At 45.6% G+C, this 27091-nt stretch overlaps 1 protein-coding gene and 1 pseudogene across 3 annotated transcripts in view; one reads left to right on the plus strand and one right to left on the minus strand.

Annotated features, from left to right (window-relative positions):
• DOP1B (DOP1 leucine zipper like protein B) overlaps positions 1–27091 on the minus strand; it is a 687459-nt gene that overhangs the window by 5944 nt on the left and 654424 nt on the right. The window lies entirely within an intron of this gene.
• On the plus strand, positions 23–25373 carry LOC146801806 (palmitoyltransferase ZDHHC11 pseudogene; annotated as a pseudogene).

Genomic DNA, 27091 nt, shown 5'->3' on the forward strand with positions numbered 1-27091 from the left:
ACACAACTGTTGCCCCTTGACCATGGTTATCATAGCAGAACATAAACCTGAGAATCATTTAAAGGTAATCAACAGTTTACTAGATGAACAATCCAAACCTGGAGTTAGCAGGCACACAACAAGCTATTTAATGCTTTGCGGGCGCCAAGGGGCTAAATATCCTATTATCTTCTTGAATGGTGCTTCCTAAAATTTACTTGAGGTAAACCCATGTGGGATAAATATGTGCAGCAGAACTACCAGCACCACAATGGCTTTGACAAACTCACCTTGAGGTCCACTGGGGGTGGAATGTATTTAATTGCAAACAGGTGTCAGTTTTGTTTTTTATTGCCTTGTTCGACATTGGCCTGTAAACAAGAGCTGTGAAAGTTCGAAACACGTAAGGCCTGACATATTATTCTGATGTTCCTTGCTGGCTTTGCTATTGAATAAGGAGGAAATAAACCTGTTTTGGTGGGCATTCTCGTCGAGGGCATTTTCTTTTGATTAATTAACATGGCCTGTCCAGCCATGAGAGTGCACCACTGTGAAAATCAGCGGGCCTACAGTGCCTTTCATTTACAGCCACTTTTGGGAAGACAGGCCCTGAGGAACACCCGGCGAGAATAGTAATGTACTTTTGATTCACCCACGGGGGTTTGTACACTTTGTGTTTTATTTAATGTTGAACTTGGGGCAAACCCATTTGGGATAAATATGAGAAGCAAAACTACCGGCACCATAATGCATTTGACAAACTGACCTTGAGGCCCACTGGGAGCGGAAAGTATTTAATGGCAAACAGGTTTCAGTATTGTTTTTCATTGCCTAATGCCACGTAAGGCCTGACATTTGAATCTGATGTTGCTTTGCTGTGGAATAAGGAGGAAATAAACCTGTTTTGGGAGTGCGTTCTCATCGAGGGGCAACTTCTTTTGATATCTATCTATCTATCTATCTATCTATCTATCTATCTATCTATCTATATATATATATATATATTTTTTTTTTATACCAGTCCTGGTTCCAGGTATACAAAGCAGGCGCGGACACCGTGGGACATTTGTCAAAGAGAAATGTTTTATTCCATAGGATCGCCTAGAAGCGTTTCTACGGATGAGACCGCCTTGTTCACTACATCTGGTCTCTCTGCAGTGTTACTTTTATCTACATGTACATGGCACAGAGTACATCGGTTGTCACAGCAACCGTCACTGCTTTGAAGGACATAAAAGAAATACCATTTAAAACGTGCAAGTGCGTTCATGAGAGAAAGCACCTACCAACAAAATAGACATACATTAGACTGTTGTTAAATTCACAACATAATTAAATATAATTTAAGTGCTAATTCACAAATAAGTAGGAGTATAATAGAGACGAATGAAACCACTGGTTAATTAAAATACAAGTGTATAAATGTTCAAACATAGCATGATGGCAATATAATAATTCCCAAAGGCGATTTAAGGAGACATGGAGAGATTTGCTAATGCCATGGATTTCACCATTATCAAGATGCATATATAACTATAAAGATGCATATATAAAGTGCAGCTGACATAACTCCCTTGGAAAAATTACGCAGATGTGTGATGTAACAGTTTACATGATAAAAGCTAATGACATGTTGTTGGTAACTTGGAGGGTATTTTGTAAATATAGCCCATATTCATTATTTTGACAATGATAAAGCATCGAAATGTGGATAATGTTCAGCATGGTGTATGGCCCAAGTGGGCAAAGATGATGTGTTATTGTCCCATGTCATTGGTGACACAAATTGCGTGGCCTACGTACATTTTGTATATACTCCATTTAAAGTGTGATAGTACTAATCAAAAATAATAATAAATTCAATCAGAAGAAATAGCCAATGATCAAAAAAGATATATGTGAAAATGCATATATTCCACATTGAAAATTATAACAAGATTTGTGCCAAACGAAAATAAATGTATCATACTAATAAATAAAAGAGAACCACATGCTGCGGATAGGGTTAAGATGCAGGAGCAGCAGTGTGCGTTATAGTATTGGTAGGAGGCTTGTTTGTTCAATTAAAGATGTACATTTAAAGCCTCGTCAGCGTTCATCCCATTAGGGATTTTACAGTCCAATAGTATGATATACCTGGATTCTAGTCTCCTGAGGGACAATTGTCTGTTTCCTCCCCTTATATTTTTAGCAATACTGTCGATCACAAAGTAGGAAAGTTCCTCTGCTTTGCCCACGTGGTGAGTTTATATGTCTCGCTACGAGATACGCTGGGTCATCATTCGCGATGGCTCTTAGGTGCTGTAGTATCCGGACATGTACGGGGTGTATAGTACTACCCACGTACATCTTGTTGCAAGTGCAGCGAAGGACATATACGTCGAAATCCGCCTTATATGAATAGCATCCACAGATTTCGAAAGGGGTTTTTCTAAGGGGAAGATGAATAGTTCTAGTGTTTATACTGTGTTTGCAGGCCTTACACTTTGACCACTTCTGAAAATCTCTCTGAGGTTTAAGCCAATTTCCTCCTTTGTTTTGTACTGGTGCGTTGCAGACTAGTTCTTGGCGCATACTTTTAGCTCTCCTGAACGTTAGCTGTGGAAACTTAGTACACGTGGGTCCTATCGTAGGGTCACTACGCACTAAGGGCCAGTGTATGTGTAGTATCTTTCTTAAGTTAGTGTGGTAGAGTTATATCCTGTGATCAGTCTAGGAGTGTTGTCTATCCCTTTCTGTGTGTGTTGCTGTCTGTCTTTGAAAATCATATCCTCTCTTTTGATTTTATCACATTTCTGTTCCGCCATTGTCAGTGTTTTTGTCTTGTATCCCCTGTTTTTAGTCTTGTGAAAAGACCATCAGTAGAATTTTTTAGACTATCTTGGGTGCTACAATTTCATTTCATCCTCAAACATTTTGCATACGGAATGCTTTCTATAAGATTGGTTGGATGAAAACTGCTGATGTGGAGGATAGCATTACCAGATGTAGGTTTTCTAAAAGTTCTAGATTGTACTTTATCATTCTCTATGTCTAGATCTAAGAAAACGATAGACTCCTTACTGGTTGCACATGTGAATCTTAGGTTGAGAGAGTTGTTATTAATCTCTGATGCACTCTGTTCAGTGCCTCGCCACAAGATAAAAAAATCATCTATATATCTAGTATATAATATGACATTTTCAGACATATAGGTGTTGTGTGTCTTCATGAGTACTTGCTCCTCCCACCAGCCCATATGCAAATTAGCATAGCTGGGGGGAAGCAAGTACCCATGGCAGTTCCTTGCATCTGTTTGTAAAACAACCTGTCAAAAATGAAGATGTTATTTTCCAGGCACCACTCTGCCATCTGTAGTAGCATGAGTGTGTGTTGGTGTAGCCCTATGTGTCTAGTGCCTAAGTAGTGACTAAGTGCATTCAGGCCATCTCTATGTCTAATACTGGTATACAAACTATGGACATCCAATGTCATGAAAACAGTCACCATGCCAAGTACAATCATAGATTTTTGCTAGAAAATCACCAGTGTCTTTGATATAGGCTGGAAGTCTTTGGACAAATGGTTGTAGAAAAAAGTCAATAAATCTACTAGTGTTCTCAAACAGGCTCCCAATTGCAGATATGATTGGTCTCCCAGGGGGACATAACGCGTTTTTGTGTATCTTAGGGAGTAGGTATAATTGTGGCGTTATTGGGTAGTCGTTTTTCAGAAACTTGAGTTCTTGCTTCGAGATAAGTCCAGCCCCTCTCCAATCATATAGAGATTCACGAAATTTTTCCTTCACACTTATGATATTTGTAGCGCTGATACCATTATAGCAGTCTCTATCTTGCAACTGAGCCATCGCCTCCTTGTTATACATTTCTAGGGGCCAAAGGACTACATTTCCGCCTTTGTCAGACCAGCGTACCACAATATCAGTTCGATCTTTGATTTTTTGCATGACATTCGAATATTCAATCCTGAGGTTGTGTTTAGATTTGGTGAAATCATTGCTACTTTTTATGGCCAATTCTTTGAGATCTTTGATGACCCTTTCTGAAAAAATATCGATTCCATCCTTGGGCATGAGCGGAGTGAATACAGATTTAGGTTTAAAAAACGTCCGAGTTGTTTCCAAAATGTTTAAATCAGATATGATTGCCGCTTCCATTGTTCTAATTTAACTTGTTTCTTGTTCACAGTCTAATTCTGTCATGTCTCTTAGTATGGTCATGTCAGCAACACTCAAACTGCCCAATACTGCAGGGGTCGTTGCCTCTTTATCGCCTTCGTCAGTGGTTCTAAGGCTGTTGAAGAAATATTTGCGTAGTTTCAACCTACGTGTAAACTGGTATAAGTCTACCCTGGTTTGTGTATAGTCAAAGTTTGTATCTGTACAAAAAGACAAACCTAGAGAGAGGATTCTTTCTTCTTCTTTCGTCAAAGCCATATTTGTGAGATTTATAACTGTATTCTCAGTTCCTGTTGTTGTATTTATCTGCGTCTGTTCTTCTGTATGTAGATTTCCCCGCTTTTTGTGTTACGTTTGCTCCATCTCCTGTCCTTCCTTCTTCTCCTGTTTGATTTTCTGCTCTGTTTTGTGTTTGATCTTGGCGCATGGGTCGTGGTCGTAAACTCATCATGCGTTCCATGCGTAAAAAAACAAACTCTTGGATGGGTGTCGGGCCTTGCGGGTCTGGTTTACATTGGCTGTGACCTCTGGGTCAGGTTCGATCTCACAGCTCAATTCAGATTCGCTTGATTCAGCTGGTTTTGTCAGACTAGTGCCTATTGTTGACAATTGCTGTCGACAGATATTTTCAATTTTTTTTGAGAATGTATAAATCCTCCCCTGAAGATAATAGTTTCTGTCACGTTGGAACTTCGTGGCTTTTCTGTCCTCAATAATCTGTTCATACTTCATCACTCTGGACTTTATATCCTCTAGGCTTTTTTCACCTCGTCCTGATTGTCTAATTTATCTAGTTCATTGTGAATTTCTTCAATCCTGGCCAATATTTTTTCTTTGTCAGTTGTGGCAAATTTAATCAATATCTGTAGCATGTTTCTAGAGGATTGCGCGTTGTTATCTGCCCATTCCTGCAACATTGCGGGGTCCGGATTCTCGTACGTAGGTGCCACGAGAATCCTCAGCCCCCTCGGGATGCGGCCCACGTCGAGATATCTTTTCAATGATGTACATTCCCACCATTTGGATACTTTGTGCTTCCGCAGTTTTTCTAGCTCATTGGTAAGTTTCTTGAGATTGCTGCCTACCGGTGCTGTTAGTAATTCACTGCTATTGGACTGAACGGATGCGCTATTATCAATATTGCTGAAAATGTCTATTGCTGCTGCTTCCCGTTCTTTTACCCATTCCTCGGCCACCCTGTGGAAAATCGTTTTTTTCTTTGACACCCACTGCCCGAATTACGGGACTACCTCTCCCATCAGCCACCTGGGGGTACTTAAGAAAACGCTCACGGACCACAACAAGCGAGCTTACCTGGGACTCGGATTGCCCTCCGGCGTTCTCGAGAATCAGGGTACTCACTGTTACGTGGTCCGTTCTGCACTCTGGTGCCCGGATGTCGGCTGCGGGGGGGCTCTTTGTTTTCCTTGTTGCCAAAGACGGATCCAGTCGGGTTCCGGCAGCGAAGAGCACCAGATCGAGGAGGGTCAGCGTGAGGGATTCCGGAAAGTCTTGTATTTTATACCAATCCTGGTTCCAGGTATACAAAGCAGGCGCTGACACCGTGGGACGTTTGTCAAAGAGAAATGTTTTATTCCATAGGATCGCCTAGACGCGTTTCGACGGATGAGAACGCCTTGTTCACTACATCTGGTCTCTCTGCAGTGTTACTTTTATCTACATGTACGTGGCACAGAGTACATCGGTTGTCACAGCAACCGTCACTGCTTTGAAGGACATAAAAGAAATACCATTTAAAACAAGCAAGTGCGTTCATGAGAGAAAGCACCTACCGACAAAATAGACATACATTAGACTGTTGTTATATATATATATCCACAAAAAACAGGTTGCCCCTGAGAGGACGTCCGCTCGGAAAGTACTCCTTGAACAAACTGAGGACCACAGCCAAATCAGATTCACATCTTTAATGCAAGTAACAGGCTTGACGCGTTTCAAACTTGCGTTCGTTTTCAAAAGCCAGGGAACAGCAACTGAATAGAAATCCTCATTTGCCTTTTGAATATTTTTCCCGCTCTGATGGGCATGTCTTTGCACCCTATTGGACGCTCGCGCTAAGCTTTCATTGGTGAGCAAGGCTGGGATCAGCCGAAACGCGTCCGATGAAGGTGGTCTGACAAAATAATTATCGGTTACATCGCACACTGCGTCGTCTTCCTTTTGTAAGGATTAGTATGGATTAATAGGATTTCGCTGCAGAAATCCCGTGACAACGCGCCCTTATATATAAGCTCCAAAGAAAATTGTAGTGGGCTGGCCCCACGTGTTCAGGTGATGGAGACGTAGCCGAGATGGTTTATGTAGTTTATTGAGTCCATAAGTAGATGTTACAGCAAGCCCCACGCATGCAGGAGGCACAAGTAGGCACTGTAGACGTGGCCAGGTAGAAGTAGATGAAGTTTATTAAGTTCTTAGAAGTAGTTACAGCAAGCCCCACCAGGAGCAGCCTCCTAGCTGCTCAGCCCATCTCCAACTGACAACACTCACACCAGGCACTCAAGCATTCCACTCACACTAACATTCTAACCGGAACACTCACACTGGCTGAGCAGCTAGGTACAGAGAACATAATGACGTGACCTGAGGATACTACATATCCTATCCCTTTTATACAGAAAAATAAAAAGAACCAAACTAAAATGAAAACAACTATACACAATAATGAACAAGAGATGAAAACAGTCCATAAACCCAGGGATGCATGATGGATAGGGCTCCCGGTTTTCCGTTTAAACGGATTTTTACACATAAATACAGACGGAAAACATTTTTTCCTTTGTCTGTATTTATAAATAGAAACGGAAAAATACTTACCAACCAGCTTTATGGTGTCTATGTGCTCCTGTGGAAAATCAGTGTCTGAGGTGCAAAGGGGCCAAGGAAAGAAATCTGAAACTGCTACTGCGATGTCCTGAAGATTATTCTCCCCTCTAAATCACCCCGCCCTCCCAAGTCTGAACTAAGCGCTCTCCTGCCTAGTGAGACTGATCTGTTAATGAGCGAGCCACTCTACCTCCCAGACAGCAGCAGGCCGAGAGTGCTTATCAGCCTTTATCAATACATCACGGGGTTAATTGCCCCCCCCCCCCCCCCCCACATCCTGTCAACACCATGACGATCGTCATCTGTTGTCTCTCCATCAGTAACTGCCTGTCCGGAGGCATAGTTTAAAGCGCAAAGAAATGGGCGAGCAGCAGGACAGTGATGTTCTTTGAATATTTTCACTGAAAGGGTCCTGGCTGTCAGCAGCAGCAGAAGCAGCGGCCATCCTAAAATGAGTTCGAAACCATATTGGGGCTCGGTGTGAAGAGGGCGGGTAGTTTTCTTTAGTGCCCATGGCCATTCTTCACTGCAAAGCAGTTTTAGTGAAGACAGATATATCGGGTGGGGTCTGCCACTTGACCTCGGAGCTCTGTGGATCTGAACCCCGAAGAAGGTAGCCACGCATCTTAAAGTGCGCGTGAACATCTGCACGTCTGAGGTACAACAGCTACAGCCCAGATCCAAACACAACACCAAGGTTAATTACAGGGTGGCAAACGCAAGCATGCATTTCAGGCTCATTGGCACACCGGAGGAGCGAGGTGCAGTGCTCTGCCCAAGTCGCCGTAGTTCCCGTGATGCAGTGATCACCTGGTAATGCGTGCTCGAGCACTCGGATGCAAGGCGGACAGGACACTGGAATACGGCCTCTCCCTGGAGAGCAATGCTCGCTCCCAGCCAAGCACAGAGCCGTCTAATGGAAATTTAGGCATGCAAATGAGTGAGTAGATATCTCCACATCTGAAACCTAACCCTAGCGACTGTCACCAAATGCCGTCTCGAGCAATGCTTGAATGCTAGCCCTCGCAATTGTTCATCGAAGCCCAGGCCGTAGTTCTTTCTTTTCAAATAAATGGACAATCTTAAGTCACTGTACTTTACAGACCTTGCAGGTAGTCTGACTTGCTGCTAACTGTAGCATTTTTAGTACACAGGTATAACCACACAAATACTGAAGGGGTGAGGAGGGCACAAGCACACAGGGGTGACTTGTTGAGTAGCTCTCAGCATGTAAAAGCTGTATAGATGTCTAATCGCTGACGTTCCTCATTTCTGTAGCCCGATCTCTAATTGTATTGGGGAAGTTGGAGCCCATTACAAGTGCATTAATCTTGGTGGCCTAAAGTGTCAACCTGCGGGCTCGGTCTTTACATTTATTTTATTAATTATATGGCAATGGGTGTATACATCAACCAAAAAGGTGGTGGGTGGAGGAAATGGGAGTAGTAGATTTGGAGGGACTTGAACGTTGTGGTCAATTAGCGTTAGTGAGGAGTACAGATGGTGAACCACCCGACTTGCCTGGTCATCACTGCTGAGGGAAAAAACAGGAAGAAATCAGGAATCTTATTAGCCCTGTTTACGTTCCTTGATTTTCACTCAGCTTTATTGTCTTAATCGCACAGCAGGAATTAAGTGACTTCTGTGGGGCTAAGAGTGGATGTGACCCTGTGATGGCAAAAGGATTGTGATGTCACCTTCACTACCCATAGCACTGGGGTGAATTAACAACCATGGATGCGAACATATAGGCTCAAGTCTCGGGTTTGCCTCACCATCCCATGAGTCTGGCCAAATCCCTTAATTCCCCAGTGTCTGTAAAAATGAAAATGACCTTGTGTAAACAAACTGTTGCTCATGTTAAGCACTTCAGTACCTTTGTTGCAAAGTCACACTAAAAAAAAAACGGCAAAAAGTGTGCATTGTCTATTTAAATAAATGTGAAAAAATACTAGCTTCAGCATCTTCTTTTGCTTGCCACAAAAATAAATGCGGATAAATACAGATAAAATGATGACAAAATAAATATGGATAAATACAGACGGAAATGTGAAAAAAAAAAATACCATAAAACCGGGAGCCCTAATGATGGAACACACCGCGAGAGGGAAAACAGACACACAAATGAGGAAAGAAGGATGATAGGAGAGAAAAACACACTAACACCATCCTCCTCCTTTAATAGTGAACAAAGAAAATGTAAGTAGTGAAAGAAGAGCTCACATACAACAAGTGAGCAAGACACACGTGACAGAAATAAGGGGAAAAACGTAACCCCAGACTAGAATACAATGGGTGGAACAGCACCCAAGGAAGTACTCCTCACGTGAGGAGACTGTGGCAAAAGAAATGAATGCCACCCCTCATGTGAGGGACACTGACCCATGAAAGAAGCAGCGTATCATGTAATGCAGCATGGGACTAACACCCAAGTGAAACAGGAAACATTGGATGGGACTGACACCCAAATGTACTGGTTACGTTGCATGGGACTAACACCCAAGGACTTGTGCAGCATGAGAACAACACAGTTGCAGCACAGTATGGCACACGCACACAAAACGTTGAGGTGAAGCACAGGGTGACTTACACACAACATGATGTCTGACAAAGTGGTGGGACTGACACCCACACACACCCAAATAACAAAGGGTTAACAGCAAAGAAGTGTAGAGAAATGACCTTGAAATGGGCCTGGCACCCATCCCAAACTTGACAAGGGAAAAAAAAAAAACCTTGACCCAAACCGTGAGCAAGGGGACATGGGACTAATACCCACTCCCATCCCTTAAGCAGGGATACCATATCTGAAACAAGGGGACATGGGACTAACACACACTCCCATCCCCTAAACAGGGATACAATAACTGAAATCAGAGGACATGGGACAAAAACCCACTCCCATCCCTTAAGCAGGGCTACAATATCTGAAACAAGGGGACATGGGACTAAAACCCACTCCCATCCCTTAAGCAGAGATACAATATCTGAAACATCGCAACATTTAAGTCGTTAGAAATACACAACACTTTTTTTTTTAATGAGTGCAATCACAAGCGTTTTGTATGTACTGAAAGCTAAAAACATACACGTAATATGCTTAAAGTTAGTTCTTAAACACTGAAACCATTTCCCCAAACAAATGTCACTAGTGTGCCTGTCACCGCGATATTGTGGGACAGGCGTTTAACAACTCCAGGAGACTTGCCACCAGAAGGTACTTTGAAGGTGATGCAATACCCAGTGAAGACCGAAGAACACTCAGTACTTGGCAGCATGTAACATTTCCACTAGCACCCAGGTTCGCAAGAAACAGGAACTTCACCACAAGGGTTGTAAGTCACAAAAAAGTGGTGTCCAAAAGAAGAACTTACTACGGAAGCGTTGTGACTGTAAATGCACTTACTTGAAAGGCAGCATAGCATAATCCATCTGGAGGGCATAGCGACAACTCGCCGAGACGGTAGGGGCGCGAAGGTGAGTGGTGGCAAAAATCCATGTTGAGTGAGCAAAGATTTAGATTGTTCCCACAAGATCCATGTGGGCAGACACATGAGGGGAACTACAAAAATGATGGTCAGCAGAGGGATATCCAATATTTAATGGAAGATAGGTGCGAACAGATGCGTTTCTGGCAATGGCCTTTCCCAATGCGAGCGAACGCCATCATGGCACATCATTATATACAATACAATTCTTTGGTTATCTGACATTTATTGTAATGAACAAAGGACTAACACAAACATTACGTGTGCTTTTCAGCATATACTTCAGAAGCGCCATCATAGAATGTATCGCGGCACCCCTCCCGTGAAAAAAGACACATTTAAAAAAACATGCATGACGGCAAGTCGCCGGAGGCCACACCCCCTTTCTTCACTACTCAGCAAACACACCTCCTGGCGCACTGCTGGTTAGAAGATGAAGTCCCCTTGGCTCCAGAAGTTCCTTGGGGGCCAACAAGACCTCCTGTTACCTACAGTAAGTCCACAGCGGGACTGCTCAGAGGTCTTCGGAGGCCGCATCTCCTTTCTCCACCACTCTGTAAACACACCTCCTGGTGCACTACTGGTTGGGGATGACGTACCCTTGCCGCCGAGAGGGTCTTGGAGGGCCAGAAACCTCTCCTGTTACCTCCAGTAAGTCCCACATAGTGGGATTACTGGAAGGTGGTTGGAGGCCATGCCCCCTTTTTCGACTACTCTGCCATTGCTCCTCCTGGCACACTAATGGGTAGGAGACGAATACTCCTTGGCTGCTGAGGGTTTGTGGGGCCCAACAAGCCCTCCTGTTACCTCCAGTAAATCCCACACAGCGGGATCGTTGAAGCCTATCTGTTGGAGGCGCTGCACCAGGATTGAATGCGAGATGGTATTGAATGCAGCAGATAGGTCAAGTAAGAACAGCATAACTGGTTGTTGATTGTCCAGGGAAAGTTTTATGGTGTTGACTACTGCAAGTAGAGTCATCTCTGTGCTTTGAGAGGGTCTGAAGCCTAACTGAGAAATGTCTAGCAGGCTGTACCTCTCAAGGTAGGTTATGAGCTGTTTGCTAATGTGAATCCAGGATCTTTCCCAGCATTGGGAGGAGGGATAAAGGACGTTAGTTCGTTGGGGTCTGCAGTTGTTTTTTTCTAAATAGGTGTGACCTGTGGTGCTTTCCATTGTTTCGGGACCGTAGCTTGGGTCAGTAATTTATTACATAATGTAGTGATGGCAGGGGCTAGAAATTAGGCAAGCAGTGTGATAACTTTTGGGGGGCAAAGATCGACCAGGGATCCAGATTTTATTTTGGTTAGGGAGTCCAACGTCTGTGGTAGTGAGATAGGCTTGAAAGTATCTAATGTTGCTGAATTGAGAAGATGTGGTGTAGCTATGGATAAATTGGTGGTGGGTTGAAAGCTATTATAAATTATATTTTGGTTTGAAAGTGTCTAGCCAAGGTGTCGCAGAATGATTAGGAAGCTACGGTTACAGAGAAACATGCCTGCGGTTTCACAAAAGTTTTTACGATTTTGAAAAGTTCCTTTGAGGAGTTTCCTGCCGGGTCAATTTTATGAACAATGTGTTGTCTGCGTGCCGTCTTTATTTTGATGTGACAGGCGTATGAGGTATCCTGAAATGGTTGTTTATCCATACAGTTTTTGGAACTCCTCCAGATGCGCTAGAGCCTATGACAGTGGGACTTCTCTGTTTTAAGTTAAGCCATGTAAGAAGCAGCATTAGGTTTCAGATATTTATTTGGTAGTACTTTGTAGGGAGCCACAATGTCCAGTGCATGGGTTATAGAGTCATTGAATTGTGCCAGTGCCAAAATAATGTCATGGGAATTTTCTGGAACAGAGAGGGGGGGAGGGGGCTGCTTGAAATGCATCTAAGTTGATTTGTTTCCAGGGCCTTGCAGTAGCTTGGGTCTGTCAGGGGCTGTTGAGGTCGGAACTCGGAAACTGATCAGAAAGTAATCTGTCAAGTTAGTGGCAGAGGCATGTCAGTTTGAGAGAGGTTGGCAGTGGAAAAGATGAGGTCTAGCGTATGTCCAGCTGAGTGGGACTCTTCGTGGTGAGATGAAGGTTTAACATTTCGAGGTTAGTTAGTATGGTAGCGACATCGTGGTTGGTGGTGATGTCTGCGTGGTAATTGAAGTCTCCTATCAAAAGGAAGTCTTGTGTGGCTAGTGTTTAGGGTGCTAGTCGCTTTGGTAGGTTGGAGTCCTTTTTTTGCCCTGGAGGGCGGTAAATGAGCGCGCCATTCCAGGGGAGACCATTTGGGGGGTATAATTTAAAAATTATCATCTCAATCCAGTCCGTGAGTAGAGAATTGAGTATTTCAACTCTAAAGGAATTGTTTTAAGCTACATCAGTGCCTCCCCCTGGTTTGTGTTTCCTGTCTTGTCTGATTTGTTTGGAATTGTCTGGGAATGCTATGGGAATACTAGGTAAAGCTGACTGATGTATCCATGTTTCTGTGATGAAACATAGGTCAGGAGATCCCAGATTTCTATCAAATATTTAGGGACTGACCTAGGATTAAAATAAATACAACTGAGTGAGGAGGACAATTTTAGTATTCTGTTGGGAGGCCCGGGCGTGGGGAGAGAGAGCTTCGAGTAGCTTTTGTGAACCTGAATGTTTAGAGGAGAACTATCGCCCTGGTCCTCTGGTGCAGAAGGATGCACGTAGGCGCATGTGAATTTACATTTTGGACAGGAAAAGGGACCTTCAAAAGTGATAGGGGATGGGGGTGCAATGTGTCACATGTTCTGAGGCCGATTAGATCTTTATAGTTATAGTATAATGGGGTTGAAGATGCCGGGTGCCTGGCCTAAGTCTCAGAAACATTTACAAAACACATACACTCACGGGATGATGCTATCAGTGATGACACTGACCATGTCATGAGTGATGCAATATGTGAGGTCATAAGCAGTGCATTGCGGGGCAAAAGATATAGTTAGCTCAGTTAACTACAACTGCTGAATTTCACTAGTTTTGTACTAGTAAAATCTAAACATAACTATAACGTCCATGTAGCCTTTGTTTTTTTCAGTGAATATAATATATACTGGATATTTTAATTTCATTTTGTATAAGTTTGTCTGAATTGAATAAAATAGATTAAGATTCCCCTCCTTTGTTAGGCCCTGAATGATCCCAAATAATTCATTGATGAACTAGATGTTCCGCAAGGAACAACACTGAGATCAGACCCATTACAAAAGCATTACAATGTTTTCCCAATGAGCCACTTACCTTAATGATGTTTAACAACCAGGTCTTCCAGATCCATCGTAGCGGATTCACTCTAGTAGAACCGCGGGTCCCACTACATGTATATGGACGGGCTATGGGGGATTAATGTGGAGCCATGTGTTTTGTCCCAAGGGAAGAACTTATGGCAGCATGGGAATTGTAGTCCCAGTGAATGTCAGTTGTACAAATCAGCTGTATGGCACTCTACTCTCCACCGTTACAGTATTAATACAAATACAGCATATACAAAATATTGAGTAAATGTGATGGTACTTTATTTCCAATCCCTGTGAAATACAATACATTGGTTATCTACATAAATTAATTTTGTTTCCAGGAATCACTCATGTAAATGCCGTAGAGTCTTTCTTTTATATTGACGGAGTTGGAGTGCTCACCATGACTTGGTATTTATGTGCCCGAAATACACTGATGTGGTCAAGTGATCAAGACTCTAAGGAGTTGAAATGCGTCTATTTGTCTGCTGTATGAACAAATAAAAAAATAAAACAAATCTATTGACCTTTTCGGAGTGGCTGTTTTCCTCCCCCGCGGACCCTTTGGGGACAGATATTGTGTGGCATATATATATATATATATATGCATATATATATGCATATATATGTATATATATATATTTACTGAAAATACCATAGGGTTCAGGGGTGTTATAGTTAGCTGGACATTTCACTCGTACAAAACCATTGAAATTCCCCCGTTATAGTTAGTTCAGCTAACTATAACTCGCGCGCCCGCAATGCACTGCTGATGACGTCACATATTACATCACTCATGACATGGTCAGTGACATAGTATATAATAGGGCAGGGGGATTAAAACTACCTCTTAAAACGCGCCACGGGGTGCGTTTGCACACTGGTGTAGGGAGGGGGAGAGCCTGAGGTGACGTGTGCAAACACGCCATGTGGGCCTTTTAAGTTGAGGGGATAAAGTCCCCTTGAATCCTGAGGGTCCACTAGGTACCTCCAGTAAGTGCCACAGAGAGGTGTAAAAAGGGGCACGGCCTGCACCACCTCACTGCAACGCAGCGCAGTGTCACTTACTGGAAGCACCTGGTGGGCTAGTTGGCCCCCAGGGGCCCTGAGGATTGAAGGGGAATTAATTCCCCAACTTAAAACACGCCACAGGGCGTGTTTGCACACGTCACCTCAGGCCCCGTCCCCTTCCTTCACTGTGGCGGTTCTAAGTTGGGAGATTAAGTCCCCTTGAATCCTAAGGGTCCCTAGGGTCAAACTAGCCCACTAGGTACCTCCAGTAAGCGCCACGGAGCTGCGTTGCAGTGTTGTAAAAAGGGGCGTGGCCTCTGAACACCTGTCTGCAACGCAGCTCCCTGGTGCATACTGGAGATACCTGGTGGGCTAGTTGGCCCTCAGGGACCCTCAGTGTTGAAAGAGAATTAATTCCCCAACTTACAACTCGCCACGGGGCGCGTTTGCGCAATGGTGAAGGAAGGGTGCGGGGCCTGAGAAGACGTGCGCAAACACACCCTGTGGCTCTTTTTAATTAGGGGGAATTAATTTCTCCTCAATCCTGAGGGTCCCTGGGGGCCAACTAGCCCACCAGGTACCTCCAGTGTGCGCCAGAGAGCTGCGTTGCAGAGAGGTGTTTAGAGGCCAGGCCCCTTTTTACAACACTCTGCAACGCAGCTCCGTGGCGGCACTTACTGGAGGTACCTGTTGGGCTAGTTGGCCCCCAGGGACCCTAAGGATTGAAGAGGGATTAATTCCCCAACTTAAAACGCGCCACAGGGCGTGTTTGCATACATATCACCTCAGGCCCCGCCCCCTCCCTTCACCACTTTGCAAATGCGCCCGTGGCGCGTTTTAAGTTGGGGGATTAACTCCCCTTGAATCCTGAGGGTCCCTGGGGTGCAACTAACCAACCAGGTACCTCCATTAAGCGCCACAGACCTGCGTTGCAGAGAGGTGTAAAAAAGGGCGTGGCCTCAGAACACCTCTCTGCAACACAGCTCCGTGGCGCATACTGGAGGTTCCTGGTGGGCTAGTTGGCCCCCAGGGACCCCAGTATTGAAGGGGATTTAATTCCCCAATTTAAAACGCGCCATAGGGTGTGTTTGCAGAGTGGTTCCATGAGGGGGCGGGGCCTAGGCACGATCGCGTATCTTTTTTTAAATTAATTTTTTTGAAAGGGGGGCTGTGTAGCCCCCTTCCTGTTACTTTTTTGGGGCTCTGGGGACCCCATCCCCCAGGGCCTGACCCCCAATGTTAAAAAAAATATATATATTAACTGGAAGGGGGCCGCGTGGGCACCCCTCCCATGCCCAATTCCGGGCCCCGGGGACAACATCCCCCAGGGCATGGGCATTTTTTAAATAATTATTATTCGGGAGGGGGGCCGCGTGGCCCCCCTCCCTGGCCACTCCTGGCCCCCCATCCCCCGGGGCCTGGCCACCTCGTTGGGGACCGTGGGGGGAGCCCCAATACCCCACGGTCCCAGCCGGCTCCCCGCCTCCTGCGGGAGCCGGCATTGCTTTTCCACATGGGGAGCTGCTAAGATGCATCTCCCCGTGTGGAAAAGCAATCTGCTTTGGTATTTGGAAGAGAGAGCAGGTTTCCTGCTCTCTCTTCCAAATACTAAAGCAGAGTTTGCTATGGCAGGGCGGGAGCTTCGATGCTCCCGCCCTGCCATAGCAAACTGCAGTGTCCCGGGGGGTAGGCACCCCGGGACACTGCAGGAGCCGGCCCTGGGGGGTGGCAGTCCCCAGGGCCATCACAGGCTCCATGAGGGGGGCCCCCCTCCCAACATCTACAAAGCCCCGGGGGATTTGGTGGTCGCCGGGGCTTTGGGGGTCCATCACGGACCCCCTAATTTAAATATTTAGAGCTCCAGGGAGGTGGCCTTCCCTGGGGGGGGGTGGGGGGGGTGGGGGGGCTTGAGCCCCCCACACAGGTTTTTTAATTTATTTTTTTTGTAAAAAAACAAGCCCGGGGGGTGGCGGTCCCCGGGGCTGCGGGGGGGTGGGGGGGGCCAGGACCCCCACAAATATTTTAGATAAGCCCCGGAGGTGGCGGTTCCTGGGGTTTGGGGGGGGCCTTTGAGCCACCCCACTAGTAATTAAAAAGCCCCGGGGGTGGCGGTCCCCGGGGCAGGGGGGGCTGTGAGCCCCCCTGCCAATATGTTTTAAAAGCCCCGGGGGGAGCGGTCCCCGGGGCCCCCATCCCAATACATATTTTAACCCCGGGATTTAGCCCACCCGGGGGCTGAATATTAACGAAGCGCGGTAGGGCACGCTTCGTTTAAAAAAAAATTTGGGCTGAAATCCGCACTGAGTGCGCGAATCTCGCAGATTTTTTTTTTAAAAAAAAAGCTTTTTTGGGCCTTGAGCAGGCCTAGGGGGTCAGGGTGTTTCTACCCTGCCCCCTTTTTGCGTTTTGCGCATTACTTTTTCTGTTTTCTTGTGCCTCGGTTCTACCGAGGCACAAGATGGCTGCCAACACTTCATGGTTTGGAGTGTTGACAGCCAATTAGCATGCAGCTCGTCATCAGGAGGGTGCGCGGATCCTGCGCGGCCATAGATATCGAAACATTTTTCATTTTGAATTTCTCAGGAACTACTGAACGGATTTACACCATTTACCAACAAGCATTTACAATGCAATGGTCTCGGCATTGTTAAAGTTAGAGCTATTGGCATTGCTCATGACATTATTTTTGTTTATGTTTTTGTTTTTAAAACATTTAAAGAAACAGCATTGTTATTTACAATGTCAATAGCTTAATCTCTCTCAAATGCGAGACCTATTGCATTTGCACCCACACACAGAGCCACACACACAAAGACAACCACACACACAGAGCAACCCACACAGAGTCACCTACACAGAGCTATTCACATAGAGCAACCCACACACAAATAGAGCCACCCACACAGAGCCACCTTCACACACACAGAGTTACCCACACACAGACAGAGTAAGATTGGTTCAAAATGAAACTGTTTTTTAACAGTAGATGAAGCAAAACCCTACACACTACTACTACTTATGTATGTATGCCCCACGTTTTATATTTATCTTGCATATCTGCAATATTTTATGATGTCTATGGGAGAAAGTTGTAAACACATGTATTGCTTTACTGGACTTATATGTTTTTTTTAAAAAAAAGAGTTTATTTGATTGAACATCAACCAGAGCACAAAAAGTGAAACAAATTATTTAAACCTGGACAAAGTACAGGAAAAGTACACAGTACGGGGGAGTGTGAGTGCAATTGTGTGTTCTGTATGTGTCTGTGTGTGTGTGTGTGTGAGTACAACCCTGTGTGTCTCCTCGTGCATCTGTCTGTGAGAGGAATAGTGTGTGCATGTGCGCATCGCATCAATATGTGAGTGAGTACACCTGTGTGTGGGGGGAGAGGGTGCTGGCGAAAGCATGTGTGTTTTGTATGTGTGAGTACAGCTCTGTGTGTGCATCTGTCTGTGAGAGTGACAGCGTGTGAATTCGTGTATTGCATCGGTTTGTGTTTCTGTGTTCACCAGCGTATCGCGGGACAGGGTGCTGGTGAAAGAAAGGATGTTGTGTATGTGTGATAAATCTCTGTGTGCATCTGTGTGACAGCGTGTGAATTTGTGTATTGCATCGGTTTGTGTTTCTGTGTTCACCAGCGTATCGCGGGACAGGGTGCTGGTGAAAGCGCGTGTTTGTGAAAGAAGCACCAGTTATCAGTTACTAGCACAAAACGTGTGCGGGGGTGAGGGGGACGTGCGCCCTGTAAATACACCTGTTATGTTTGTGTGCTAGTAACCGTGCGCATGTTTCTCCCCCTCGCACAAGAGCGCGTGCTTACGGTAGGGGGGTTCCATTGAAGTCTGGAGAACAGACGCTTGTAAGGATGGTAAGACAGGTGTTTGTGGTGCATACTGTATGTATTTATTTATCTGCTCAGCACACACGCTGAACAAGTAGCATACAGTGTCAAGATAGGTGCGTTAGCCACAGACAGCCCGGCGCGCAGTAATCTCGCAGACCTGCTCTGGCCGCTGCACTTGTTCTGCTGTTACCTGGTGAACGCACCAATGCTCTGTCTTGGCCCCTAAGAGTCACTGCTTGAAGTAAAGACGCGGGTGAGCCGAAACATGTCGAACACCCCCGAAAACATCAAGGTGGCAAAACGAGCGAGGGCTTTCACTGTGAGGTGTGGAGAAGCTGGAGGGGGGCAGGGAGGGGTTCAGGGGTGAGATGAGATGCTGGGGGGAGCATTGTCACAGCTCTCCTTTCCTCTCTCTGCCCCTATTCTGTTAATGGTGCCTGTCCCAGGAGTTTATATGGGTCCTCGGGGGGGATGTGTGGTATAATAATGCAGTGAGAATAGTGCCAGGGCATCAGTCTGCAACCCTCCCTGCACCGTGCCCTGCACACCACACCTGTAAATGCAGAGGGGGGGGGCACCCTTGTTTACAGGGGGTTGAGAGGGGGTGATATTATAATGAGGGTTAGAATAGTGCCAGGGTAGGAGTGTTGCCACTCTCCCTTCACCGAGCCCCCCTCTCCCCTCCCCAACATGACTCCTCTTAATGGTGTCTGTTCTCAGGAGGCGAACACCCCTTGTTTATACTGGGGCCTGGAGGAGGCGGCGGATATTATAATGTGGATGAGAACAGCAGTCCTGCCACCCACCGTGCCCCCGTGCATGACACCTGTAAATGTACAGTATTCACAGGAGGGGGGCACCCTTGTATATATGCAGTGGGGTCCCCAATGGCCTGTATACACATCGTGTCGACAGAGAGTAGACACCCAATGTATTTACTGGGAGTGGGGACTCCAGGGGGTGTGCATGCTCCGATGAGAGGGCTGCTCTGGGCAGGAACCTGGCCCCCCGCCGCTGTCCGTACTCTGTGATTGCTACAGGCTCACATGAAAGGGGCTTACATGACAATTTAAACAATCGCTGACCTCCATTGAGAAGTACACCTAGTGTGATAAAACATTCATTAACATGAGAGAGTGCCGCGCGAGACCAGACACGGACGAAAGGGCGGGGCTAACCTGGCGGGAGTGCGGTCAGTGGTGGGCCAGGAAGGATAAAATGCGGAGGCGACCTAATGTGAAAGTCAATGGGGATACAGTCAAAATAGGCCATACCAAAGTACTGGGATTGTAAAAAAAAAAAAAGTCACTTGTTCGGGGATCAGAGATCAAGGGGCGTCGAGAGCTGCCCTTCAAGAGAAGCTCATTCTGTGAGTGTGGAGGCCGGGCTGGAGGTCCCCCGCAGCGGCTGCCAGCGGCAAGAAAGGGAGCAGGGGGCGGGAGGGGGCGGGAAGGGGTAGAATCGGCTGTGTGGAGGAGGGGGTGGCGGTGGAATTCGGAGGAGGGGCGAGGGGAGTGAGTGGGTGTGAAGAGGAGTGGAGGGGAGGGAATTGGAGGGGTGGGGGCGCCGAGGAGGAGGAGGCCGGGGTGTGAGTGACAGTGGGAGCAGGCTGGGCTCCCGTCTCCCCCCGGGGCCGCGGCTCGGGCCTTGTTCGGCGCCGGGGGGAAGGCTGCCGGCGACTGAATGGCCTGTCACTAACTCCCTGGGAATTCCTGATCCGGCAGGCCATGAAATGTCTCCGCATAATTATTCCTGTCCGAGCCTATTAGAAGTGATCAGCAAAGAAAGAAATTTAATTAGCAAACAAGGAACGCAACTCAGACGTGGCTTCTCCCTGCAGCCATTTCGGTACTCGGGGCCCAGCCGGCAAGGCTTCACTACTGCGAGCAGGAAATGGCTGCAGTTCCCCATGTGGTTAGGCTGCGAGCACTCGGTCAGACTCTTGAACCCTCCCCCCCCTGCCGAAAGCGTGGGGGCGCTCACACGCATTCATCTGCTATCGCCGCCCCCCCCCACTGACCACGGAACGTGCAAACCTGACATGCTTTCCGGGAACGGGGGGGGGGGAGGGGGGCTGTACCTGATACACCACACCATCACACGCACCCACTTTTGGTGCAACGGTCGGAGCTGAAGAAAAAAAAATGTTTTTTTCCTCTCCGTGGGTCTTTCGTTGTTTTCAGGGCCATGTACGTTCCCTTCGGTTACGATTTCTCTTCTGCCGTTTTCACCAATGTTTAAGACAGCAGTTCTGTAGGATTCGGGCGTTTTTCCCTCGTTTTCTTAGAGCTTCTTTGTCCCCGTGGCTGCGAAGGGCCTTGCTGTTCTGTTGCAGCCGAGGTTACACAATGTTGCAAAGGCCCTGAAATGGGAGAGAGAGGAGGCAGGCACCACACCTTAAGGGTCTGACGAAGGAAGGAAGGGGCCCAGCTCAGCCCTACAGGATCCCAGCTCAACAGATTGCAAAAGAGAACGAGAGAGAAAAAAATAGGAGTTTTTTTTTTCTCTCTAACTGGGCAAAAAAAAAAAAAAAAAAAAGAACATGTGACAACTTTAAATAGAAGCCTTTCCCTGCCTGGTAAATGTGGCCGGTTTTTCAAGGAAAGCAGATTGCACACAGGAAAAAACAAGCACACCACTGCCTTTCTCCGAGGTGAAGCAGAAATTCCTCGGAGAAAGGCAGCGGCGTTTTCGGATTCGGGGGCGTTTAAACACGCCCAGCGAAAAGCAACGAAAGAACACGCCCCCGAATCTGAAAAGGACGGGGCTTGTTTTGCGAGACAAGCCTCTTCTCCAATGGCTGGCCAGCATTTAAGAGGCCAGCCAATGGAGAAGAGGAGAGAAGAGGGGCGGGTTCAAGCCCCTCTTCTCCAAGTCTGTATGTCTCGCGAGCGAGACTGCGCAAGCGCAGCCTTCGCTAGCCGAGACCTAAAAAGGGTTCTTTCTGAACCAAAATCTACCTTTTTGTCAAATTTGATGTAATTCCGTTCAGCAGTTCGGGCTGTAGCCCCAGCTAAAGTTTCCTATGGGAAATTGCATGGGGAAAACAAGTTTTGGGACCCCCCTTTTTTCTCGGTGCCCGCTTGACGAATCACCCCGAAACTTTCAAGATAGGAGCGGACCGGAGCGCCCCACGAGTTTTGAAAAATTCGCGAAGATTCATCAACCGGCGCCAAAGTTATTGGAAATAGAATGTTATGAATTTCCTATGGAAAATAGGTCCTAACTATAACTATCTACTGGAATATATATATCGTGTATATATTTTTTTGTTCCACTTTTGCTTCCTCCAATGCAAACAGGTACTGACACGGCTGAAATCTATAGTGATTATCTTTTGCACTAAAATGACGATACAATGGTATAGAAGAAACTGTGTCACCTTTGAGAAATGTTTACAATGTACATTACCTATGAATTGGAACTAGTGCTATGAAACGGAACCAATATTACACTTGCAGATTACTTTACACTGTAAAAAGCCTTTAAAAAATGTCACAGCTTCATGTCATACTGAGCATAGTCCTTTCTTTATGTTATAAATCGTGGCAACATGGGGGGGGGTTGTTTAAATGGGACTGTAATGATGGCGAACGAAGTTGTGACAAAGGCGTGCAAGCAACAAAACGCGTTGATGTTTACTTTTAGCCATGGCAATAAATGCTCAACTACACCCTCTTAGAATGCCGAGATTTTCTTGAACCGGGGAAAGCTTACTGATCTATATATATATCCAAATATATATATATATATCCAAAGTTCATCCTAACATGCACACAGAACTTGGAGAAATAAATACCCTTAATAAGACAGGTCTTCCATCATCTGGTGACACAGAGAGACACGTTTCGGATGATCAACAGCCTTTTTCAATCTTTGGGCGCCATTTTGGGTACATCTTTATACTCATTGTGTTATAAACATAGAAAATATACTATGCATACTCATTGGCAATAGGGACCTATGCTCACATAGACATTAAAGTTAAAAACTAAGCAGTATTGATTTGTGTATAAATGCTAGACTAATTGAAAACCAGAAATAACGACCATTTAAACATTTATATATGTAGTAACATTTAAAATTACTGTAACTAAGGTTACACTATGTATTCTATAGGGACACTAGTGGTCCCAAATAGTGCCCCACAAAGTTGCTGGACACAACCTGCCCAGTAAATTTGTCACTTAATTTAATCCGTGACAAGCTAAAAAACATTATTCACTGCAGCTTTTGTTGTAGTCATGTCATGCGAGACAAATTGTTTCATGTGCATCGTGCCGCTTGCAATCATTAAACTCTTGGATCTTTCTGAAATCTAACTACCACAATGTGTCCAAATGTTCACAGAATGTTGCTACATTTCGCTTCATGCTACAAATTCAGAGTTTCTCTAGATGCTTATGCAAGTTGCTGTGAAAATAAGCGGCACCGAACAGTCACGCTCTTTTTCTGCCAAACAACCAGTGGTTGATTTGAGAATAGTCGGGGCACTCGTCAGCAGGTAGCTTGCACCAGCCATTTCTCCTGTAAGCGCTGCCTAAAAGAGAACCAACTACTAGCCATGAAAGTTGGGCGAGGATGTGGCATAATTGCCAGAGCTGCCAACGTAGGAGCTGGGGAACCAGGTTCGAGTCTCAGCGTCTCAACATGCTGTCATTCTGGGCAAATCACTTAATCTCCCCATAAATGAATGTGTCCTTAACTGGTGATGATTAAGTGCCGGTGGTGAGCACCATAAACTACCTGGTCAAATTAAGCACTGCAAACAACTAATTAATAGTGCATTTAAACCCATGGCATAATCCTTGATTGTGTGCAATACAAATCACCTTTCACTTCTAGGCTGCTAAAATGCAAAACCGACTCCGCTACTTTAAGACATAAACTGACCAGCAGTAACTCAATTTTGCATATATTAAGGCTTAAATGACACTTTAACTGCCAGGAGGTATATATATGTATATATGTTTCTATGTATATATGTATATATATAGATATATACATATATACACTCAGAGTCCCAGATATATCAGGCAGGTAGCAGTTTATTGATCGTTACGCGTTTCGACCATAGTCTTGTTCACACGAACATACAAACACTTTGCATGAATATAAATAGGCTTTCCTGTTTTCAGTTTCTATTTTTGGTAAATTCTGGTGGTGTTTTTTCAGTGATTTCCATACCTCAAAAAAACAGTGCTTTTCAGTGTTTACTCATTTTCGCGCCATAAGAAACAAATGAAACAGTGTTTTGCCGGTGTTTATGGAATGCTTTGCTTTTATGATTGATTTTTCCATTTTTCTTCAGAAATTGTATACTGCTCTACATTTCAGAAGCTTAATACAGTCATTAAAAAATTTCCATTGTCCTTTGATTCTGTAGCTCAGATTTAACAAGCATTTGCAATGCAATAGGTCTCACAATTATGCGAGTTTAAGCTATTGGCATTGTAAATGACAAAGCCTTTTATTTATGTTTTAAAAACAAAAACAAAAATAAAAGGCATTGTTATTTGCAATGTCAATAGCGTAAATGCAAGACCTATTGCAAATGCTTGTTTAAAATGAAAGCGTGAATAGGTCACTCAGCAAGTGTTTGTCAATAAATATACGTAGAGAACTTTTTTTTAATGCTATTATGAAATTGCAGTCTCCCTGCTGAATCCGCTGCCAGGAACGCAGCTCACAAGACACTAGTGTGGGCTCTGCATACATACCTCTGCTGCCTCATGGGTGGAAGGATGCAGCCTATGTGGTCACTGGGATACTCTTCGCTGGACACTTTGTCACACATCTTGTCGCCATCACGGTGGACCCCGCAGACCCCAATGTCCTGGCCAAGAAAAGTTACAGCCGCCCCATGCCGGTTCTGGACCGCTCCAAGCACAAGCACGTCATTCAAAACCTTCACTGCTACCTGTGCCAAGTCGACGTGGGGCCTAGGGCCAAGCACTGTAGCGCCTGCAACAAGTGCATCTCCGACTTCGACCACCACTGCAAGTGGCTGAATAATTGTGTGGGAGGAAAGAACTACTGTTTTTTTTTCGGCGCGGTGGGGTCTGCCGTCCTTGGAGTCTTTCTCTTGACAATGGTTGTGAACCCGGCGGACCTCCGCACAGCGCCGCAGTTTAAGGGAGTGACCTCAAACACTACTTGGTTAGTCTTTCTTCCGGCTGCTCCAGTTGAGACGACTGCAGCAGGAATTCTGGCCATAGCAGTTATCACTGTGATATTGGGCATCATACCTATTTTGCTGCTTGGACACTTGCTGGTATTCCATCCAGAGGCACAACTAAAGGCAAATTTCGCGGGGGGGGCTAGGAAAATGTTTCGGGGGGGGGGGGTTGATTATTCAAGCAAAAGGCAGAGTGGAGCTGCAGGGGCTCTAAGCAGGGGTGAAAACCATAAAAGCCTCATTAACAAGCCAAAGGTATTTTAAAGACCTGTGAAGTACTCGGGTGCGGCTGTGTGTGCGCCGGGAAGCTGTCTCATCCCGGGCTGCCAAACACGACAGGGGGGGGCTGAAGCACCTACGACTATATGGTGCACCAGCGAAACACCCAGAGCATCAGAGACAGGAAGAACATCGAGGAGGCGCAAGTGACGTCAGACGGAACATTGGCTGATACAGTAGGCACCCCCAAAGAAACAGACCTCCCTCTGTCCGCTAGATCAAGTGGCCTTCTGTATCATGATAGCGGACTTATTTCTCTTGGGCAACCGGATGGAATATGTACAGATGTCGTTGATGCCACATCTCTCGCCTGAACCTAGACCTGCAGATGTTGCAAACCAGGAGTGAACCCAGCAAATGTGAAAGTTCAGGAACAAAGCAGTACAATAACGACATTTGTTTGATTATGGCTTAATCCCACATTTAGATTTTATAGAGGAATTCCCTTTATGTTTAATCTAACCACCTAGAGATTTTATTTGGATGTGTCCGGCATGTACAGAAGTTGTTGTATCCTGCCCGAAAGCCATTAGGTGCCTCCGTAGAAGATAGTAGTTGACACTGTAGGGCTAACTAGGGCAAACCGGCATTCCCAAAGCGGGGATCTCGATATGTATCGAAAATCAATACAGTAGAGTTATTTCCGGATTCATTGAGCGTTCCAATAGGTCGCTACTGGCATAGTCACTGGATCGATGTTCCGACCTACTAGGGAGTTATATTCCATTTGTTCCTATAAGCCAGTGGTTCCCAAACTTTTTCTACCTGTGGCTCCCTTGACCTAATTGGCAGTTGGCCGTGGCTCCCCATCGTGTGAGTCTTGATGTACGCATATCGTTTATCACAATGAGACGAAGCACAATCTTACACATTAAATTTAATAACTAAAGTATTTAGAAACAGAATAGTAACTCTTGCAAATGAGCAAGAGGGGACAGATACAGTAGGAATCGAGACGGACAGCCAGAACTCTATTTTCATTACTTATTAATATGGTCGTTCAGGCTCAAAAAACATGAAGATGGTTCAGTGGGCCCAAACCAGTCAGAATCAGCACCTTGCTTGGCAACGGTGCAAAAGGTGGGTTAAATCACTGTGTTCCTGCTGCTCTTTCTGAACCTTCGATATGTTAGCCATCCCCGTGATTTATTTTACTATAGCTGATTCAGACATAAACTTTACACATTCTAAGGAGAAGTGCACCCCCATCCCATCCACTTGAAGTGAGTGGCTCAGTGGAGCGTTGGTCATTTTGTCGTGCACCTCAAAGACTCAATGGACGTAGCACAAATGGGTGACTGGGGGTGCTTTTCTTACGGCTTCAATGTCCCACCAAAGCCCTCCTTTTCAGATACTAGACACAGCAATTAACGCCCATTCACAAAGCCATAATAGCCCCATAAAAACCACACAGTGGAAATATCACATTTTCAACCAGCTGCAACTGCCAGGGTCGAAAACTGCCCTTTGAGAATAAATGACAAACTTCCTGCCATGAGGAAAGGTGATTGCAAAAAATATGTATATCTGTTTTTGTAAACTACAGATGAGAACTGAATGCTTTCTATGACCATCGTGGAGGTGAGGCACATTGTAGAAGCCGCTTGCTAATCTCACAAGCTTGTCAAAAAACATGTAGAACAGGGAAAGTCATAAAAGACTGATTTTACAATAAATCATTTGCAGGAGCCTGCGTTTGTGAAGAGGTCTGTTTATGTGGCCGTTTTAGTGTTTTAAGATATTTTGCAGTAATTCCCTCGTGGTTAATTTGCCCTCTTGGGAGGGGCGGTGGGCTGCTGGCTCCATTTCAGTCTCACTGGGCACTGTTTACACCCCATGCAGGCCTTTCCGAAAGCGCAAGCCGGGCGGCTACTGCATCGGTGCCAGCATAATTACAGGGGCTTGGCCGGTCACAAGTTTTTCATGTCCCCTTTTTTTGCAGTTATTAAGTAGTATTCGAATGTGCAACCAACCTTTGTAAATTATGCAGGGTCCTCCGAGGCGCAGAACACGAGCAGCAACAACGCTCGAC

Source organism: Triturus cristatus, chromosome 8 (genome assembly GCF_964204655.1).
Source record: "Triturus cristatus chromosome 8, aTriCri1.1, whole genome shotgun sequence".
In the NCBI taxonomy this organism is placed as follows: domain Eukaryota; kingdom Metazoa; phylum Chordata; class Amphibia; order Caudata; family Salamandridae; genus Triturus; species Triturus cristatus.